This window comes from Sceloporus undulatus, chromosome 8 (genome assembly GCF_019175285.1).
Source record: "Sceloporus undulatus isolate JIND9_A2432 ecotype Alabama chromosome 8, SceUnd_v1.1, whole genome shotgun sequence".
Classification (NCBI taxonomy): Eukaryota; Metazoa; Chordata; class Lepidosauria; order Squamata; family Phrynosomatidae; genus Sceloporus; species Sceloporus undulatus.
Window position 1 is genome coordinate 19576291 of NC_056529.1, and position 21271 is coordinate 19597561.

The window sequence follows — 21271 nt, forward strand, 5'->3', positions numbered from 1 at the left end:
TATTTTCTACGGATTTCCAAGCTTCGCTCGATATTATTATTATTATTTTCTATTATTTTTAAAAAAGAAATTCTTCTGAAGCTCACCACCTTTGGGATTGCCCCCTTGGAAAATCCGATCTTAAAAAAAGAAACGCAGATGGGAAAATTTGCGTCACTGGGAAAACAGCAAAGACATTGTGTTCTCCAAACTCCCTGTTTTTTGGGCTTGGATCCCTATAAAGAGTTCCTAAAGGATGTATGCTTTGGGCCTGGGGTTAGCACCAGTGGAACTTGTAGCATTTTGAAGGTTACAGAGTGGTGAAACCTGCAGACAGGGCAAGAGAGTTCACTGAAATGAAAACATATCTGCAGTAACTATTATTCTTCACTATCTCTTTCAGAGATGAAACCCTATAACATTCCCCATGCATAGAGCACATGGATTAACAGGAACTGCCACATTCAGAAACTGGATAACGTCTTGCATGGAGATAGGCTATTTTTGAAACATATCCATTTTACAGTGGACCTCTGTATCCACAGATTCTGCATCCATGGATTCAACCATTCTCAATTTGAAAAAATTCCCCTGAAAATCTAAAATCCCCAAAACAAACCTTGATTTTGCCATTTTATATAAGGGACCCCAATTTTCTATACCACTGCATATCATGGGACTTAAGCATCCATGGATTTCATGGCGAGTTTGGGTACCAAACCCCAGCAGATACCCCTGTATTTGATTAAAGGGACTTACTTCCATATAGAAACACATAGCAAGGCTGGGAAGCATGTAGTCCTCCAGATGTGGCTGGACTACAATTCCCATCAACCCTAGCCAGGTCCCGGAACAACTTGCATCTTGATTCCCCCATACATAAAATTTCACCATAAGGCCTGAATCCGATGGCTTAGTTAATCAGCCCAGATGGCCTTGTTAGTTCAGCATCTTATATTTAAAGCAGAGCAGAGCATTGCCTGATCTTTTGCTCCTCGTGCTTTAATTTACATTACTCAGGATAGTGATATGCCTTTGCCTCCTCCTGATCTGTCACTGCTGTCTGGAATTGAATGGGTTCATCCTCTGCCAATGCAGAAGGACCATCAGCCTCCTCCAGCTCCAACTGGGACCCATAATCATGGCTCTCCTCATCCCCATCTTCATTCAAGGAGGCCTCCTCCAGGTAGGACATGATGGAGTGGCGTCCTGTCTATCTTCATGCCAGACAACGTATTATTTTGACCTAGGTGACCTTGGACCATTTGTAATCTCTCTGGGTCTATTCTACCCTGAAATCTTCACAGAAAGAACAGGATACCAATATAATAATATTCATAATAAGGCCATGTTTTCCCTTCATCTATTTATCGATGAAAAACAAACCAACTGCCTTTGCCCACTTACACCGTGTATCCAGTTTTTCAGCCAAGAGGCTCTTTCTTTAATCTTCCGTCTCTCACACACAGTTTGTTTGTTTTTTGTCTAGGCAACTTGTGCCCTGTAGAAATGATTCGGTGAGGTTTTGATTGACTTGGCTTTATTGGATCCAACTCAATAAACATGCCTTTAAACACAGAGAGACACACACACCGAGAGGATGAACTGAGATGTTGGCGCATGGTGGCATTGTTTTTCTGGTGTCGTTCTTTCTGATCCAGCTCGCATCGTGCCATAACTTGACACGAATTGGAATGATGGGTCATCATATCTCACAACAGCATGCCAAGGTGGAGCGGGGAGGAATACTGCAGAAAGGAAGAGCATAGAACATGCACATCACATCGGGAAAGGTATGCGCTTTAGCAGATTAGAGCATATTTAGGTGGACAAGTATCTGGAATAGTCAAATTCTGATCGCCCATCTTGCCAGGGGGGTACAGGTCTTGCCTGATCCAACAGAGAAAAATCACAATCGACAAATAGAAAAACAGGACCTCCAACTTAAAATCTTCATCCATTTCCAGTTCAAACAACACTTGTGCTTTGCTAAGGGATTAGCTGTTGCTATGAAAAATAACACAGGGACATCCTGAGTTTCTTTCATGTTATGATCTGCTTCCTCCAAGACCGCACATGAGGCGAGTGAGCAGACTGACAGCAGCCACAGATAAAACCAGCTTGTTGCCAGTACATACTGGGCAACTAATGTACAAGCATCAGAATTCATCCAACTCCCAGCAACTTGAAGCTGTATATTATGTTCAGATATTATAAAGCAAGTGGTTCATCCCAATTAGATCAGTGAATCAACACTTATGCAAGTCTTATTGATTCAATGACTCTTCTCAAAATAGAACTAATGCTAGAATTCAGGTCAATGGGAACAAAGTTGATCTGAAATGAATAATGCAGCAGAAAGACAAACAATAATAACAGTTCAGTTTATCACACTGGGGCTAATTTTGGCATTAAAGAGAGATTAAAGCGCACTTAAAGCATCCTGCAAACAAAGCGGAAATGGCAAGTAATTGCGCAAATGATTATCACATGCAATTGTGCAAATAAAGTGATATTAGAAATGCACTGTCGCTGAAATCCCAAAAGTAAAAACATGTGCATTGATGCTTCTTTGTGACCACTTTAATGACAGGTTTTGTGTGGCATCGTGTGAAATTGTTTCATGTAATTACACAATTATTCTGGGATGTTCATGGGATAAACTCCCGGTCTCCGTCATGTGATAAACTCCAACGTCATTTCACTAGCGAAAGGGATTTTTCCACTTTTCACAACATGGTGTTACAGAATTTGAGAGCTGGTAACATCGAATAAGCTAATGTATTTTTATACATACAGAAGGACCAATTAACAGAAAATCACCTTAGAGAAACCTGGGCTTTATAGATAACGTTTCATAACAATATGTTAAGAGGCAATTCAGTATTATGGGCTTTTTTTGTTATCATTTAATAATGATGATCAAAAGACTTCCACACAACCTGATGAGAAAGTCCATGATTTCATGAGATGTAATGTAAAATAATGTATATGAGGAAAAACCATCATCATCATCTTGGGCAACTCTTGGTCATCTTCCAACATTTCTGGGCAAGGTAATGGAGTGTGTTGTGGACTCATTGTACTGAAGTTCAAAACATCTAGAGGACCAAAGGTTGAGAACCATTGAGGCGAAGCAGAAAAGCAAGACCAGAGTTTTGCAGGACTTGGGACAGCTCCCCATAGAAGCAAAGGCTGACTCAACAAAGTTGACACAACTCAATTGAGTCCCGAGATAGTGGAAGGAACTGGCAAAACCATCTCTGAGTATTCCTTGCCTAGAGAAGGAGGACACAAGGCTTCCCAAATCTCTGTTCTTAAATAAAGCTCTCTCTGCTAGGGAAAGTGCACCACGGTGGGGATCCATGTATCCATGTGCATACACAGAGATAGCTGAAAGTTGGGGGAGACTAAATGAGGTGTCCAGTGACCTCCCAACTTTTCAAGGTTGGGTCTTCCAAAGAAGAAGATGTGGCATGTTTGTGCAGTCAGGCTAAGCTGTCTCAAATCCACCCATAACTCTGGCACAAGACCTTCCAGGTCACAACTCCCTCCCAAATGTATATATGTACACTATGTAAAGGGTCCTGTGACCTCTCCAACTCCTCAATGCTGGGTCTTCCAAGGAGGATTGAAGAAGAACCTGTACATCCCTGTTTCAAATCCATCCAAACCTCCATTGCAAGTTCTTCCAGGTCACACATCACAACGTCTTCCTAGATTGATTCACTGACACTTCCCTTCATTTGCCTTAATCCCTAGAAAGAAGCAAATGGGAAGAAAGCTTTCAGCTTTCTCAGTATTAAGCCCATGTACAACTGCTGAAAGGAATTTATTTTTCCAGGGGGAATTTTAAAAAAGAGAGAATGTCTACCATTTCGTTGACCCAGGAGGAGAGATGACAGCAATTCCACCCGGATGTATTTTTTCTTCTTCTTGAAGGACCCTAATCCACGCATTGACAGGAGCCTTCACTGCGGCAGCTGTTTGTCCTCGGTGCGCCAGGGGTTTGATCGATGCTCCCGCATGGATCCAGCAGTATTTGACAACAGAAACACTGCCTGGCGATTGACAAATGAGGTGGCGCCTGACAAATTGAAGTGTAACTCTGACATCTCATGTCAGCCTAAAAAAACCCCAAGAGATAAAAATAGAAACTCCTGGGGGTCTTTTTGTGGACTCAAAATATCCATGCCTGCCCTTTCCAACTTTCTTTTTTCCCCTTCTCCTTTTCCCAAACCTCTACATCTTCATCTGTGCCTCAGGGCAGATTGAAGACAGGGGAAATGTACAGGTTGAATCACATCTCCCAGCAAAGTTCAACACCGATATTTGCACTTGGTTCTTTTAGGAGAGTAAAAACAACAACCTTAATTTGGAAATGTAAAAGATGTCCATTAGAAGCCAACCAGGAGGATAGGATTTGTAGTTGCATCTCCAAAAGGCCCTGGTGACATGGTAGTCTTTCTCAGTCCTTCCCTGGAGAAGGACAAGACTTGAATCTGGGACTTGTTGCATGCAATGCAATTGCGCTGCCACCAAACTAAGGCTGCAACTGCATCCACACTGCCGAAATAATGCAGTTTGACACCGCTTTAACTGTCATGGCTCAATGCTATGAAATCCTGGGATTCGTAGTTTTGTGAGATGCTTAGCCTTCTCTGTCAGAGGGCTCTGGTGCCACAACAAACTACAAATCCCAGGATGCCATAGCATTGTGACCTTGGCAGTTAAAGCGGTGTCAGACTGCATCATTTCTGCAGTGCAGATGCAGCCCAAGATGTTGTCCTTCCCTGGAATAAGAAATAAATTAGATTTTCTTGTGCACCGGAGGATTGTTACTACAGCCCAGATCTGAATTTAAAAGGCAAAGAGGCAGAGAGTGCCAAGAGTTAGAAGAATGTTCCTACCTCTTTCTGCACTTGGCCTTCAAGTTCTGAAATGCCCTGGAAAGTCAAGTAAACATGTGGACCTGTTTTAAAAAGATGCTGAGATTAGGAAAAAACGTTATTAGACTACAGGGATAAGGCGTTTCGGGTTTCTTACGGCTGCCGAATCTTGGGTTTCGCTGCTGCAATCAACATGCCTGATAAAAAGAATAAACAAAGTTACGACAGGCCAGAGCGGGATGATTTGTCTGTCATTGAGGGGCACTGAGTGGAAATCCTGTCTTAGAAACCATAAGGGCTAGAAACTTGCTTTGATTTAAATGAAGACTGGCACTTGCAGGGATCAGACATGGGCCTGGGTTACCAGGCGCTGCGGACCCGAGCATCTGGGAGTGCTTCTTTCTTACCACATATTATAGACTGTGCAGCGAAAATAGGACCGAAATCAGAATCTATTTGATACTCTAGATCTGCAGTTACCGATTGGGCTGTTTATTTTGACTATGTGAAATTTATCCCTTCCTCCTCTCCCTGCAATTTTTTTGCAAGCCAACGCACCACATCCTCTCCTCCACTATCAGATTATAGGCCATGCTCCAGCCTTGAGCAGGAATCAAAGTGAGACGCTTGAGACAGATAGCCGGAAGCAAAATCCTAAACACAGGCAAGTGGGCTAGTCCACATGGTTTCAGGATTTTGGCAGGCAGAGCCAAGATAGGTGAAAAGTTCCAGGCTGGCCTTGATTTTCATTATTAATGCTTGCTTATTTATTTGCTCATCGCTGGGGGGCATTAAGTGGAAATCCTGCCTTGGAAACTATAGCTGGAAACATAAGGGCTAGAAACTTGCTTTGGGCCTCATTCCCACTTACAAATAAATTACTTTGTGATCTGAATCGATGGATCGGTTCAACAGCGGAGTACAGTTCACACTACATTTGCCCCGATCGCATTTTCTGGCTGCAAAATAAAATAAAATAACCCACTTGTGGTTCACATTGATGAATGAGTCGATTCAAAATGGACCTGCTCCAGCGTGGCCAAAGGGCAGATTGAAATTGATTCTGATCTGCATCTGGTTCACACTAGCGTGGAATCGATTTATCCAAAAAGACATGGAAAAAATCAGTGTCAAAAAGATGTGGCTTAAATGGGTCCAGCGCATGGCCCCCTCTCTGAATCGCTTCAGCAATTCGGTTCAAGTGTGAACCAGGGTCATTTAAACTGTTTCAAATTGATTTGTGATCAGATTTAAAAGGTAGTGGGAATGAGTCCTTGATTTAGATGAAGACTGGCACTTGGGATCAGACATGGGTCCATGTTACCAGGCACTATGGACAAGAATATCTGGGAGTGCTTCTCTCTTACCATAGACTACACAAGTCAGGGCCAAATCAGTGGCAAATATTGCTATTTAGCTGGTAGAGGCAGTTCAACCTGCTCTTGCAAATCTGAAAAGGGCACATCTTCTTAAATGCATGGTTCTTTGCTGCTCTCCATTTCAATTCGAGCTCGCCAAGGGTTAAGGCCATCTGCATGGGAGGTGCGCAAGGCAAAACACAGAAAGGAAAATGGGGGGGAAAACAACTTGCCTTTCTTTCCAGGAGTGGAGCTGGGAACTGATTTGTGCAACGTGGGGAGAGAGAGAGAGAGAGAGAGAGAGAGAGTTTTCAAATGTATGCTCACTCATGGTTTGTTTTGTTGTTGTGTTGGCCGATTATCAAAAGATCGTGTTTCTCTTGGGGAAGTTTCTCCTCCTCACTCACAAGGCCTGACCTACTGGAAGCTCTACAGAGTGCTGAGTTTTTCGGAGATGAACTCATCCTCGGATTCCTGCTGGCTGCTGAAAAGTCAGAGGAAGAGGAGAGCGGGGCAAGGATGGAAACCCGGGAAAAGAAAACATCTCTTGCTGGATCGCAAGCAGGAGGAGGACTTCAACTGCACTTTCTGAGAGCCTCTGATTCATCTTCGATGAACCTGAACTGCTGGCTGGCTTGGGGATTCTGGAGCACTTGTCCAAAATGTAAAAAATAACTCTCACAGACTCTGGAAACAGCTGCAGTTATACTTTGAAAGCCCAGTTTGAAGCACTGCCTAGCATGCCTGTTGAACCTTCTTCAGAGATTTCTACTCCATACCATGAGAGGTCATTCTTCAGCACATGCCCATCATCTGGCATGTGGGGAAGGGTCACAAGGTGCAAAGGATGAGCGCATGGTTTGCATGTTGAAGGTCGCACATGGGACACCGCAAATAATCTTTGGTTGATGAGAAGATGGAGAGGGGGTTAAATAGTGCCTCATTGTTACCCGAGGAATCACTACACTTTTAGGAAAATGTGGAAAGCCAAGGGCTTTTGAAGCATTGATTCCTCCAGCCGTGTTAGTAGCTTGCACTGAAGCAACAGCCAAAGGTACAATTGGGGGGCATTCCCACTGAAATGATATGAAATTTCTAGAGAGCTGGATTCTTTAGATATTTTACACTTGAACTTCCAGTTTTTGCAAAGAACTCCTATTCCCAATTATAATGAGCTCTTGGCATCTGCTGGGCTTTGGTTCCAGGACCCTCCCATGGATACCAAAATCTGTGGATGCTCAGGTCCCATTACGTACGATGGGGTACTAAAACGGTGTCCCTCATACAAAATGGCAAAATCAAGCTTTGCCTTTGGGAATTCTTTTTTTGAATATTATCAAGACTTAGGATCACCATAAGTTGGAAACAACCTGAAGGAACACAACAACAACAGCAACAACAACAACAACAAATTTGCATCATATGACATCACTAAGATTCTGTTAAAATAAATCCATGGAGGAGGAAGTGCCCCCCCCCCCCCCCCCCAAGAAAAAAAACACAGCCAATCCAGTGTAAAGTTCAGAAATGCAACTCAATTTGTTTCTGGTGCTCTTAAATGGCAGATGAATGAGATATGCAAACAAATGCCATAGTTCTCCACTAGAAATAGTGCCAAGGAGTGTACCTATCAGGGAGCCAAAACTTAAACCAAGGACACAATCAACATAGGCTGGTATCTAACAACATAGGCTGGTATCTAACCTAGAGAGTGAATAGGTTGCCTGGAGAACAGAGGGAAAGCACTCTATAGTGCTGGTTAGTTTTTAAATTGGGGGAAGGTATCATTCACATTTGCTTTCCTCTTTCAGCTTTGTTTTTCAGTTGTGCCAGAGACTGTACCTAACCGGGAGCACAGAGCGTGAACCAGGAAATTTTATAACCTGAGGCTGAGCACTAAACTAAGATGCTAACACGGTGGATTGTCGAAGGCTTTCACGGCCGGCATTCATAGTTTTTTGTGGGTATTTTGGGCTATGTGGCCATGTTCTGGAAGAATTCTTCTATCCCTAAAGATGCCAGCCAGAAATGCCAGAGAAATGTCAGGATTAAATTCTTCTAGCCCATGGCCACATCTCTGAAGATGCCAGCCACAGATGCCTGTGAAACATCAGGAATCAAGTCTTCTAGAACAGTGGTTCTCAACCTTCCTAATGCCGTGACCCTTTAATACAGTTCATCATGTTGTGGTGACCCTCAACCGATGGTCTCAGTTCCTAAGACCATCAGAAATATGTGTTTTCCGATGGTCTTAGGTGACCCCTGTGATAGGGTCATTCGATCCCCAAAGGTTGAAAACCACTGTTCTAGAACATGGCCCCATCTCTTAAGATGCCCACCACAGATGCCAGCGAAACATCAGGAATAAATTCTTCTAGAACATGGCCACAAACATCAGGAATAAATTCTTCTAGAACATGAGCACATGTCACACCATGCGCGCAGGGCCACAATATTCAGAAAAAGGATTCCAAAAAGCAAAGCTTGATTTTGCCATTTTATATGAGGGACTCCATTTTAGCGCCTGATTGTATGTAATGAGACTTGAGCATCCACGGAACATGGCCACATCTCTGAAGATGCCAGCCACAGATGTTGGCGCAATGTCAGGAATCCTTCTAGAACATGGCCACATAGCCCGAAAAACCCACAAAAAACTACAAATGGGTAATTTCAAAAGTGGAGAAAGATGCTACAAGCATTTGCTCTGGGGGCCTACGCCAATCTTTCCAGCAGCCTCAACTCAGTAGCAAGTAGCGCCGATCATTTCATTCTTTGAATTTTGCAAGGTGACACAGCCTGTCATGACAAGATACGGGTGGTCTAGGCCTCATCTTTAATGGTGCCAAGGGAGGCATAATGGAGAGAGCAGCGCACATCATGGCAGCCTGTAAGAAACTGGCAAGCTCTGCCTAATGGGTGGCCTGGATTAGTTAAGTAGCTGACGGGTTTGTGATCCAGAAAGCTGGGCTGGAGTCCATTGGCTGGGTTAGCACATGCAGTTCTAGGCAGCCTTTCCCTGGCTCGGTGCCTGGCCTTTGCAAACATTATCAATTGCTCTTTTTCATGGCCATTAAAGAAATTGAAACTTGGTTGTTGTTGTTTTTTTCTTTCTTCTCCTTCTTTTTTAAGAGCTCAAAGGAAATGCAAACTTAGAACAGGGTCAGAGGCATACAAGGGATCTGAGCTCCAGGCTTCCTTTGGTGGAAAGTCTGACATGTTTTCCAGGGAACTTAAGCGCATGGATTTCATGCTGATAGTCATCAGAGAGAAGACGTACATGGCCTTGGTCAAAAGTATAGCGGTAGTGGAATAAAGGGGAACACAGCTCAGAAATGTGTGTTTTGGTTTGGTTTTGCTTTTTTAGAGGAGGGCTGATAGCATCATCTATAGAAGCGTCAGGGGAATTGTCTTTGCTTTGGCAAGTGAGGTGATGATAAGACTTTCCAAAATGTTCACACTGTATATGACAAATAAGTACAGTACAGAGAATGGGCAAAATAACCAAGCAGTTGCTGGGTACTCCTCTCTGCTTTTTGCAATGGCTCCTACTACACGATGGCCAGAATTTACTTAGGGATGTACACATGCGTATGTCACACCATGGATGCGGGGCCAGAAATTCACCATTGCACAATGGATGTATCCTGCCTATAGTGCAAACATCACCTAGATTCATATCATCTTTAACTATATGTATACTTGACTATAAGTTGACCTCATGTATAAGTTGAGGGCAGGTTTTGGGGCCAAAATTATGGATATTTATATGACCCTTGGATAAGTCAAAGGTAAGACTTAGGGGCATGTAGCAAAGGATCTTAAGGGTGAACCGGGGAAAATAATACCAAAGGACTTACACAAATCCATCAGGTATAACTGCTTATGTGCACCCTAAAGGCTGGATGAATGAGAAAATAGAGAAGGATCAGTGCTTATAGGACAGACTACACACTTTACTTTCACCATGGGATGACTCCCTTTTAAGTAAGAGTTAAAGTATAGTACCTATATTGACCCATAGATAAGTCGATTCAGGGTTTTGGGGTCAATTTTTTGACTAAAATTTCTAGACATACATGATCAAATAGAATATTTCACAATGTCTCTCTGACTATAGATTCTCCTTTGGGGCATGGTTTTTATAGGGCCTGCTATTATGATCGCTTCCATTTCCTTGCATGGCAGTGGGCTAATTCTCATATAACATTAAATAAATTCAGGGTCTATCTGGAAGAATCAACAGTCTTATTTCATCATAGAGCTTCCATGCATAGAGACAGTCGATCCCTAAAATCTCATATACTAGGTAAAAACCATGCAAGGAGGCCTTTTGATCTAGGAGTGCTTTGCATACTTTCTTAATATCATCATCATCATCATCATCATCATCATCACACTTCTTCCGCCGGATCAAAGTGGCTTGCAGTATCAGTAAAAAACAGTATAAAACACTACATACATTAAAGTACAATTTATTATTCCCTCCCACCAATAGAGCTTGGAGAAGTTACTTTCCGCAGTGGTCATGCTGACTGGGGGATTCTGGGAGCTGTTATCCAAGGGGTAACTTTTCCCAAGCTCTTCTTAGTTTTACTAGATTTCACCCTAGTTATCTTGTTTTATTCCTATCTTTACTCTGCCTTTCCCTCTGTAAAAAATGGAAAGCAAGGTGGCTTTTTACTCTTGGTTTCCCTGCTCCCACTGCACTGCCTTTTAAGATAACCCTTCAAAAAAAAAAGAAGCAGAAGGAGTGGATGGGAAAGAAAGCAATACATTTCTTTCCTGCATGCTTCAGTGACAATTTGTTGAGCGGGTACCAAAAAGAACAGGGGAAAAAGCCTTCTCACTCGGAGGCTCTGGCAGAGTTGCCAAGTGTATCTCATGAACTCTTCTCCCGGAGCCAAACGTCTTAGGCATTGTGTCATCGAGGGATCATATTTACAAATAAGATTAAGGAGTGATATAAAATCACTCTAAATGGAGATAACTCACTCGCTGGCACAGAGCTCCAGGCTGAATTGATCTCCTGGCATCGCCATGCACTTTACCATCTGCCAATAACACCCAGCAATTAGTCAGGATTCTGGGACACAATGTTTTCTGCCAACTGCCCATAATGCAAGCAACAGAAAGTCTCCTCTCACGAAGACAGCTTAACCCTTGTGGGTTTTGTTTGATCGGATAAGAGTGCCATCCTCTCTGGGCGGCAAAGAGGGAGTGGGAACCCGTTTTGCAGGTTTGCTGCACACTCAGCCCTCCCCATTGGCAGCTTTGACTTTTGCGGATTTGACTATTCACAGATTTGAGTAACACGTTCTCTCTAGGAATCGCTAGATCCTCCAGCATGAATCTTCTAGACATTGACCATAGAGTCACACTGGAGGACCTAGAGATTCCTAGAGAAAACAATCCTCTAGGCATTTGTAGGTCCTCTGTCTGCTCAATTTCCACCTGATGACCATAGAGTTGCACTGGATGAACTAGAGAGTCCTAGAGGGGTGTTCTCTCAGGTTAAATACAAATAGTGTTGTTGTTGTTTTTAATTTGTGTTTTTTCCATTTTCATGGGGCTCCTGCACCCCTAAGCCCTGCAAATATGGAAGGCCTATTGTGTTTTTAATGTAGAATCATGGAAGTTCAATAGGTGATCAAGACCAATCTTCCCCTACATTGAGTACAAGAACTAATGTGTGTTGAATACACCCATTGAATCGGTGGGATTTATTTTTCTGTTGACTCAGCATTCAGCAATTCATTCTCTAGTTGGGACTAAACAACAAGATTCCAGTCTTAATGTGTCATTCCACTTGGAGAGGTCCGTGCTACGAAATCCCAAAGAAAGATCATGGCCATCATCATTACTATGGCCCAAGTTTCAACAATGCACTCTGGTGTCCAATCTAAGTGAAGCTGAGATGTTCTCCTCTTCCATATCCACATGCAGTCTTTTATAGAGCCATTACCTGCTCCAAAAGGTTTCCCAGCACTCCAGAGCAGATTTGCAAGGTATATGGAAGCCAGCATAGCATAGTGGTTTGAGCATTGGGCTATGTCCAGGGTTGAATTCCCCGCTCAGCCATAAAACCCATTGGGATAGTAACATGCTCTCAGCCTCAGGCGAAGGCAATGGCAAACCTCCTCTGAACAAATCTTGCCAAGAAAATCCCATGATACATTCCCCTTTGGAAACGACTTGATAGCACCCAACAACAACAAGAAATGGGGCAGGAAAGGGGAAAGGAAAGGAGGAAAAGGAGAACAATGGTTTCAGCATGGTCATCTGGTGCAACTATGCCATGGATCATGGTCCGCAATTTAAATAGAAATACAATGCATCTCATCTTAGGGTACAAACCTGTGGCCAAATAGCTTGCATGCCAGTTCAGGTATTAACGGTATCTGGGCAATCTCCAGGGCAAATGGGAAAGTGAAGACAATCCCCCCCCCAAAAAAATAAAAACCAATTCCTGCCCTTGAAATGAACTTTTCCTTCAGTCTTCAAATTTCTAGCATTTCAGAGAGTGGGACCGTGAAGATCATTCACACCTCCAACTCTTATCTTTGATTTGTTTGCATTCGCCTGCTAATTTTGCCTCCTCCTCCTTTTCTTGGGATGTAGGAACTGCATTGATCAATGCTTGGCTGAAGATCTAAGTCGCCACAATGCTAGAGAATTGGGGTCGACGTTACTTTTGTGGTTGTGTGCCTTCAAGGTGTTCCCAACCTACCTTGGCCCTAAGGCAGACTTATCATGGGGTTTTCTTGGCATGATTTGCTCAGATTTGATATTGTCTTCCTCTGAGGCTGAAATTGTGTGACTTTGTTCAAGGTCCACCCAGTGGGTATCCAAGGCTGAAAGGGGATTTGAACCCTGGTCTCCAATGCTCATCACAACACTGTTCTGGCTCTCAGAAAATTGGAGACTAAAGGGAAATGTCATAAAGGGGTGGCAGAATTTTTATTTGGGGAGAAATGGCCCATTTTGTCGCCTCTCCATAGCTACACTTTGGGCAACTTCAAGGCCCCTTTTCTCCCTTCTTTCAGAGGCAATCTAAAGTTCATTGGATGTTTTGGAATACAACTGCCATCGTCCTGAATTAACACGGTTAATTGCAAAGGGCGATGGGAAACGTAATTTAAAAACTTACATGTCTGTTAACTGGGAAGACATGGGAAAAAACAAAAAAGTTTGGGAACCGTTGGCTAATTTTTTAGATAAAGAAAGGAAGACTGTGTTTAATTTGGATTGAAATAAAAATAAGAAAATTAGGAAACATAAGTCTAGTACAAGAGTGTTACTAATGTAATTTAATGCAATATGATTTATATATATGAAATCATATATATATATATATATATATGATGTAAATTACATTGAACAACTTTATATAGGATGGATTTAAAGATGTACTAAAGAATGCAACTTAGTCTGTGAAATGGCAAGCAGAATGTTTAAGAGTGGAAATTTGAAGTCACATTTATTTTATCTATAGCAAGACTGTATCTGAAGTTCTAGCCATATATTTCCTATTTTTAATATATATGTAATATATATATATATATATATATATGCACCTTTGTTCCTTTTGGCAATGTTTATTGACAAGGGCATTCTGCTTCCTGATAGGGCCAGACTCCTAAATCTCTGAATTCAACTTGCATTCAATTGCAACTGCAATCGCAATTGCAAGTAAATTGTAATTGAAACTGAATGTTCAAGAATTTGACAATTTCAAATAGAAAAAATATTTTTTAAAGTTTGAAAGCTTAGGCCGCTTGGCTACGGAAGAATTTATTATTCGTTCCCTCTTTCTCCTCTCTGAAACATTTAATCTTGTTCCAAAAAAAGAGAGGTGGATTTAGGGAAGCCGCAGTGCCATCTGCTGTCTAGGCCTCCGTCCAGCATCCTTTCACTGAAGCCTCATTGTTCTTCCTAATCCTATCCAGGGCTGTGTTTCATTTAACTCAAAGCAGTCTGAAGCAGGCTTTGGCTGAGCCCAGAAAGAACAGGATTTGGGCAAGTTCCTTTTTTTTGTAATGACAACAAATTCCCGGAAAAATTGAGCAATTTACAGCATGCACTGAAAAAATCATTGCAATCGTTTTAGACATTAGATTTGTAAGCCACCTTGAGTCTCTGTACTGCGAGGAAGGCGGGATATAAATAAACATAAACATAAACATAATAATAATCCATTAAAATACACTTCAAACTGTTTGAAACTAGAATTGGATTTCATTATTATTATTATTATTATTATATGGGCGTATTTTAATCTAATATTTTACTTACTTAGTCTATTTATTCTATATTTTTATTTGACTTTATTTTATTTTATCTCATTTTATACTGGTCAATGACCGAAATGATGATGATGATGATGATGATGATGATGGACATTAAAAAACATCATACAGTTAAGAACATACAAAACCGTATGTTTAATAGTATATTAAAATAGAATTAAACTACTACAATACTTAAAGCAAATTCAATACTAAAATCCAATTTAAAAGATTAAAATGCTTCAGATACATTAAAGCAATATTTTATTTTGCTTTCCCTTTTTCTTTCTGCGTTTTTGGCTTTTGCAGCCATTTGTGTGGCCTCTGGAAGATCCTTGGGGCAGAAAATTGTCCCTGGGACTTGCAGTTGCCCATCCCTCCTAATGCATCAGTTTTGGTCCGAAGTGGCCACTGGGAAACCTCTGCTTCCCCCCCCCCCCCCAGTCTCTCTGTAAATTGTTTTCCTCTCGCAATCACAGCTTCTCCAGCAATTGCGCCCCAGCCCTCATTAGGTTTGCTTCACTTCAGTTCAGCGCATAAACATGTTGCAAATTAGCAATCAGTCCAAACCCAGCCTTTGGGAGCGAGCATCGGATACAGTGCGGGCAGAGAACGGACACGCATCCATCCAAACAAACATACCTGTGGACCATCACATGTCAATTTCTTCCATACTTTTCTTGCATAGGGTTGCGTGGCTCAAATAACTCCAGAAGGGTGCGGATGGGGTGCCTTTGTATCTAACTGGTGAAGCTAGGAGATATTGTTGGTGCAAATGAGAGACCTCCCCCACCTTTCTGGAAAAATGAATGCAAACACCATAGGAATGAAAAGTACACCCAAAAATTTCAACAGCCTCCATGAAAGAATAGTGACAAAAGGACTGAAGACTGGAGTGGTTGAAGGCTGGAGAAAACACACTGAAGGCCACATGATTCAACTGAACCTTTGGCTCTCCTAATGTTTTGGACTTCAACTCCCAGAAGTCCCAGTCAGCTTGCTCAAATGATCAGGAATTGTGGGAGCTGAAGTCTTAAATGCTTGGAGGATCCAAGGTTGAGAACCACGGAGCTAGATGGACCTATAATCATATCATAAGGAACCGCTGTTGCTGGTGCTTATGATTTCTCCAACACTAAATAGAAAGGTAAGCCTTTTGTTTCCAAAGATGTGAAAATACTAATGTCTGAACATTATGTAACCTAGGTCAAAGTGGTGTTGTCAGTACCATAATGCAACTCACAGAGCTGAAGCATGAGGACCTTTTGGTAAGCAAGGACAATGTCAGCATCTGCCACCACTATCCCTCCTTCCTTGTTCCCTCTTAACTTAGATGCAAGACTTACAGAAGCTCAGCAAATGTATGTTAGCATGAGCAATCCCAGCTGTATTGCAAACTATGCGAAGTATGGCTTGGTCTCAAGTGGGTGATGAAGATCCATTAACTTTACAAAAGACCTGTTCTGATGGAGATGAAGACTGTTAAGACTGGTTTGTCGATATGAAATGCTGCAGCCACAGAGAAGCATTTTGGGCGTCTCTTTCCAGGTGCAGTTATGTGAACGGTCATGACGATTGCTGGTATGTGAATATTCACCAAAACACCATAGGATGGCTTTGTAAGGATTCTTTTTAAAGTATTTCTTAGGCATCTTTGACACATTGCATCCTCGTGGCATCCATATAGGAGAAATTGGGTTCGCTCTCTGACTTCTGTTAACAGTAAAATATCACTTTCCGAAAATTGTACACCACAATCACCCAGTCGAAATGTTGCATTCTACAGAGTATTTTAGACGTAAATCATTCTTGGCAGATGTTTATCCAACCTCTCCCTCTCCACGTTAAGAACCTCTTTGGAGGGAGATCCCACAGTTTCCCAATTCAACCAGTTCCAGGTCCCTAATAACTGCATCTCAGCCCTAATAACTATGTCTAGTTTCTTGGAAGAGAGGAGTATGGGTGAATATTAGCCCAAGTATGCACATCGTACAATCCGATTGGCTCAGGTAGTCTTGTGTATGTTATATGATCCCTCATTTATGGTCCATCTGGATTCACTGGGAGCCTGTTGAAGGAATGAGAAGTGATTCCCTGTGCAATTTGCATGTAGCTCCACACATACAGTATATGCGCATGTAGCTCCATATCCACAGTTCAGCATCTTTGTACTACTTGACAGCTGTCAGGCCCTGGAAGAGGCCCTTTATAAGGAAAGGAGGAGGCTAGTCAGATCATGGAAAAGCATCTGGTCTCAGTTTGGTGGAGTAGAGAAATGAGGGTGCACTCTCAGATCAAGTGCACACACCTTTTCTTTCCCCCTGGATCCCAGGACAGCCAAATCTTGTCTAGGTTTCACCCTGAATCTAAAGAGGGAGGCAGGGGAAATATTGAAATGTATTAGATTTCAGAAAGAAGAGTATTCCACATATGTGGTGCCAAGTCCTGCTCCACATGTGGAGAGGAAGTTGGACGTGTTTGGCTCCACCAAGGTGACCTTTCCAGATGGCCACAAGATTGGAATGGATCCGGAAGGGAGACACTGGACCTTACCATACTAGAGGAATCCCGTCCAGAAACAAGATTTAAAGTAGAAAAAAACCCACATGACGTTTCTGCAAAACAGAAATAACGTGAAAATATAACAAACCTAAAGGCGACAAAAATGACACCTTTTTACTTTCAAGAAGTCCCGAAAGTAAAAAGGTGTCATTTTTGTCCCCTCTATGTTCGATTTATCTTTGCATTCTTTCTGTTTTGCAGAAACGCATGGAAAAAACCTCCCACATGTGTGGGTTTTTACTACCTCCAAAATCCCGTCTCTAAGCGGTATTTATCTAGGGTGATAAGGTCCGCTGATCTCTCAGGTAACCAAGACCACGTTCAGAGTGGTAGAAGTCAGAGTCATATTCATGTTAGTCTGGAATATCAGCATGCAAAGGGACCTTGTAGCACCTGTGAGACTAACTGTGCAAAAAAGGTTGTAGTAGATGTTTTCGTAGACTTGTGTCTACTTCTTCAAATACATGGAGTCATCTGAAGAAGTAGATGAAGTCTACAAAAGCTTATGCTACAACGCCTTTTGCACAGTCACACAGGTAATATGAGATCCCTTTATATGCTCATGTGCAGAGAGGGAACTGTGTTAGTCTGCGTCAGTACAAACAGAAAAAAGGAGCCTTGTGACACCTTTGTGCCTCTCTGTTCATTTCACCAGAATCTCGGTTGAGTCATTCAATTTAGTGTATGGCATTTCCAAGAAAATATGGATAGAATCATAGACCGCGCCACTCCCACTAAATTATTAATTGAATAAATGTAAATTAATAATATTTAAATTAATGAAAATGTTTTTATTAGATATGCCCACATCTCATAGTCATGGAATCATGACCACAAGGGCCTTCTAGTTCAACCCTTTGCCACGCAGGAACACATTTACACAGTATATCTATTTTAAAATAGGTACTGTATATACCCGACTGTAAGTTGACCTCATGTATAAGTTGAGGGTAGGTTTGGGGGCCAAAACTATGGGTTTTGATATGATCCGTGGACAAGTCGAGGGTAAAACTTAGGGGCATGTAACAAAGGATCTAAAGGATGAAGCAAATGAAAACAATGTCAAAGAACTTCCAAAATTCCAGCAGACATAACTCTTTGTGGTTACTCTTAAGACTGGATGGATGAGAGTATAGAGCAGGATCATTGCTTCCAGGACAGATTATATCCTTGCCTTTTACCAGGGGATGGTTCCCTTTCTTATATAAAAGTTAAAGTACATTATTTACATTCACCCGTGGATAAATCGATCCAGGTTTTTTGGGTCAATTTTTTGACTAAAACTTCTAGACTTATACATGAATATATACAGTATATCAGTTTAAGACAGTGTAAACCATTTAAATCAGTAATAATTGTTTAAGCAGAGTGAAATAACAATGATGATGATGGTGATGATGATGATGATGAGATCTCCAATGAGATCAAGGTGGCTTACAACAATATTAAAAAGTATCACAATACAATAAAATGCAATGCCCCATAAACCCACCCACCCACCACAACCAATAAATCATAACAATAAACAATAACAATAAAACAATACAGTTAAAATTATTAAAACGGACAAGACAGGGTAGTCAGTGGGAGGCGATTGAGATGCTAATCCGGGGAGGCCTGTCGGAAGAAATCCGTTTTGAATGCCTTTTTAAAGCTGTCCAGATTTAACACCGAAACTGTGACAAGCTAAAAATGAGATGGTTTAAAAACAGTTAAAGCACGTGAGACAATTGCGGGGTTAGATTGAAATCATTTAGGTCCTAAAAGCAAGTGTAAAAAGCCATTTGTGTCTCCAAAGGGAGAATATTCTGCAAGTGAAGTGCCACAGCACAGAAAGCTCCATGCTTTGTCCTCCCGCATGTCATTGCCCCCACTTAAGTCTCCATCAGACTTAAGTCCTCTGTCTTTGAACTCCGGTTATGTCTTCCTAACCTGCCAGCTCTAAGAACAAATCTATTTCCCAGCCTTTCCATTAATGAAAGGAAGGGAAGCCATTCCTCACCCGCTTCGTGCAAAATCGATTGTGGCATGTTCTGGCATCCAGCTTGCGCGCTTGGAATGCATATGCGATTATCGTGACTTCCTCCGGCTCATGGGCAACACTCGGTGATCTTTCAGTTGTGGTATGCAAAGCCAAACACAAACCAGCATTTTCCACCATGGTTGTAATTTTGGCCTGTAATTTTATCACTCAAATCTAAATCCACTTCAGAAACACCATAAACTAATTGTCACTGTATAAACTGAAACTTTGCAAGCGGTTTTGAAGAGTGATTTAATAAAAGGAAAATAAAAAGCAAATGTTACCCGCATCGGGGGGCTTTTTTTTTTCTTTTTCTTTTTTGGCAGAACAAAAATGGTCAAAGATTTCTTACTGTTCCCTTTCTTGGTTTGATTGAAGATACCCAGCCGAGTATTTTCCTCGCTGCAAAACTCAGCAGGTTTCATTTATTTTGGACGGAGGCAGGCGTTTGCTTATTCAGCAGTCCGCCACCATCTGTACGTTGCTGTTTTGTTTCTTTTTTCTAAAAGGAAAACAAAAATTCACTGTAAATAGCAATGTGCCAGATCAAATTTGTATGTCACAAGCATACCTCCTTCCTAACTCTGGAAGAATATTTATCCCTCCATGTTAACAATGTGGATTTCTGTCTCCGTTCCTCTGCTGCGTTCACAGCTTGCGATGCTAAACCCTTCAAAGCCCATTCGTAGTTTACGTTAGACAAAAATCTGAGCGACTACTGGTTAGCCTGCTTCACTTCATTCATATTAAGAAACAATATACAGAGGATATAGAGCGATTAGCTCTGTTTACGCTGACACACAAAAAAGGGCTTGAATAGGGAGTAAACAGCCAGACTGGGCACAAGCTCCGACCGGCTTCTGGTAATTCACTTATGAATGAAAATCTTTTTGCAAAACCTCCAAGCACCGGCAAATCTGGGAATGTCAAACAACGGCAATTCTTACACGCTGCCTGCGCAGTCATAAACAGCCAACAATGGGGGGAAAGAACATCAGCGAGCCAGTTCTTGTGGCAAGAGATGGAGAGATCAAATGCTGCAAAGCATGTACATGTCGACAGATACCATCTCCCATGCGCTCAAGTGTCGGATTAGAAGCATCCTCCTGTTTGTGATATGACCTGCAAGGATTCAGTCCATCTCATGACAATGACCAGGACGTCCCTTCCCAAATCAAAACTATCTATGGGCAGGATCCTAAATCATGCTGGTGAGGTTTAAATCCAAACTCACTAGGGCCTCATTCCCACTTACAGAAAAATCGCTTTCCGATCCAAATCAATGGATTGATTCACCATCAGATCGTGGTTCCCAACAATTTGTCCAGATTGCATTTTCTGGCATAGAACTGAATCAAAATAACCCACTCATGGTTCCCATTCACAAATGAATCAGTTCTATTTAAACCAGTTCCTGAAGCAGATAGAACTGGTTCACACTGGGAAATGAATTGGTTTAAATGCACAGGACATCCATTTCCACTTTACTGCATAATACACCGATTCCGATTCGCATCCGGTTCCCATTTGTGCTGAAGCGACTCATTTAAAACTGAATTGTGAAACCGAATTTGATTCGTTTTCGGTTCCCACTTGTGTTGATTCGATTTGGTTGAAAAGAAGAGGGGGGGGAGTGTCAAAAAGACGCGGGTGAAATGGGTCTAGAGCATGGCCCCCTTTTGGAATCGCTTCATGATTCGGATTAAGTGGGAGCCATGCCCGTTTAAACCAGTTCGAGCCAAATCACGATCCGGTTTAAAAGGTAGTGGGAATGAGGGCAAGTTAGTTTGTTGGTCACAATACCCTAGTGTTCTACTGACACTGTGTGCAAAATAAATATATCTGTCCATCTAACTGGTGGTTTTCACCTTGTGCAATGGGAAATGCACAGTGGCAGTTTCTGAATGAAGTGGTACATAGAAGACACTTCCAAAGAGTTATGCACCATCTTAGAATTTGCTGCTGCAAGGTTGGTGTGTGTGTGTGTGTGTGTATGTGCCTTCAAGTCTACTTATGACAACCCTTTGGATTTCATAGGGTTTTCTTAGACAAGGATGATTCAGAGGTGGTTTTGCCAGTTCCAGGTATTTCTTGGCAGTCCCCTATACTAACCAGAGCTGAGTCTGCTTAGCTTCCAAGATCAGGCAGGATCTGGTGTGTTTAGGGCAGTGA

The 21271-nt window shown here is 42.0% G+C and overlaps 1 long non-coding RNA gene across 1 annotated transcript; it reads right to left on the reverse strand.

Moving 5' to 3' along the window:
• Positions 1-1621: 1621 nt before the first annotated feature.
• LOC121937551 lies at positions 1622-3967 on the reverse strand. Its single transcript, XR_006105164.1, has 3 exons — positions 3854-3967; positions 3654-3737; positions 1622-1727 (listed from the first exon to the last, which is right to left on the reverse strand). It is a non-coding gene; the product is annotated as an uncharacterized LOC121937551 (long non-coding RNA).
• Positions 3968-21271: the final 17304 nt, after the last annotated feature.